The following is a 1,674-nucleotide window of genomic DNA, read 5'->3' as shown; positions in this document are numbered from 1 at the left end:
ACTGATAATTTGAAGATAATTTTACAAAGTTTAATAAAATAAAGATATTATATAGATTTAGGTTGCTTATATAATGGGTGTGTGGTTGTATTTTAAAAGATATTCTTATAAATTCTTACAATTTTTGTGGAAGGAGTATAAAGCTTTGGGGTGTCTGTTACTTTCTATAAGTGTGCTGGGTGATTATAATCAGTACCATAGAAGGAAGTATACATTTTTAGAGGTATTTTCAAAATCAACACGTGATAACATTTATTATTAACAGGGTTTTCAAAGTATCGCTTTTCACACTTGGCAAGACAGAAGCTTTGACTGTCTTTCTGCAGAAACTAATAATGTATTTATATTGAAATAGTGAGGACACATAATTCAGGCATTTTTCCTATCCATTTTTTGAAGCAGAAGATGCATTTGAACACTTTTTTATTGCCACCAGAACATCTTTATTCCTAAAGCTATAGATGATAGGATTGAGTGTGGATGGGAGAATGGTATAGAATATTGCCAGGAAATTACCCTGACCTGGAATGTGGTATGATTTAGGTCTCATATATGTGAAACTAGATGGCCTGTAGTACATTACGACCACAATCATGTGGAAGGAAGAGGTAGAAAATGACTTTTTTGGTGCCTCTGATGATTTCATTTGGAGGACTCTGAGGAGATTTTGGACATAAGCAGCAGAGATCATGCAGAAAGGGATCAGCAGGCAAATGATGCCGCTTACTACACTCCTCTTTCACCGCATGATGAATCTACACAGGCCAATTTCAACATAGCGAGAACTTCACAGAAAAAGTGATCTATGGCCCTAGAGCCACAGAAGGGAAAACGGAGTGCAAAAGCTGTGTGAACTACGGAGTTGACGGTCACAGCCAGCCAGGACGCTGTGGCAATGAGAACGCTGACATACTCGTTGGTAAGAATCGGATCGTGCAGCGGGTGGCAGATGGCTACACAGCGACCATAGGACATCGCTGCCAGGAGAAGGCTCTTGTCACCCAGGAGGGTGAGGGACAGAAATACCTGGAAGCCACAAGTTGCAAATAAAATAGATCTGCTGCCTGACAAAAAGTCAGTGATCATTTGGGAACAATGTTGGAAATATGCAAGGTATCCATAAAGAGAGATGGCGGAGCAGGAAATACATTGGTTTATGGAGTCATGATTCCCTGTAGTAAGGAGGAACATGAGAGTATTTTCTGTTACAGTCACAATAGAAAGGATAAATGTAAAGGAGAAGAAGACCTGGCTTGTATGGGAAGAAGAGAACAGTCCCAAAAGAGTGAAGTCACTGCTGAAGGTATCATTCTTATATCCCATCATCAATTCTCCTATTTTACCTAAGAAGATATAATAAATAAATAAGAATTCAATAGAAAAAGAAGAAAAATGGTGTGAATCTCAAACTAATTTGTATACATCTGCATTATAAAATGAGAATTAGTGATGCATATGCTGTAATCAACATCAAAGAACTCTGCTAATTTTTGGAATAGGAATATTTTACAGTATGGGCATTTATTTTCTTTGAATCAACTGATGACATTCGGTATATTGAGTGGGATTTGAGCTCCATGCAGTCTCAAGGTCTAATTAATTCCATATTTTTTACTAAAGTCTAGTCTTTTCCCAAATGTTATCTTTTCCAGGAGTCTGACACCTGCACACCCT

At 37.6% G+C, this 1,674-nt stretch overlaps 1 pseudogene; it reads right to left on the bottom strand.

The window, feature by feature from the left end:
• Positions 1 to 382: 382 nt before the first annotated feature.
• On the bottom strand, positions 383 to 1,326 carry LOC134375952 (olfactory receptor 2AJ1-like; annotated as a pseudogene).
• Between the last annotated feature and the right edge of the window lie 348 nt (positions 1,327 to 1,674).

This window comes from Cynocephalus volans, chromosome 4, assembly GCF_027409185.1.
Source record: "Cynocephalus volans isolate mCynVol1 chromosome 4, mCynVol1.pri, whole genome shotgun sequence".
Taxonomy (NCBI): Eukaryota; Metazoa; Chordata; class Mammalia; order Dermoptera; family Cynocephalidae; genus Cynocephalus; species Cynocephalus volans.
The sequence above is the reverse complement of the archived record's forward strand: the minus strand, read 5'-3'. Positions and strand labels throughout refer to the sequence as shown.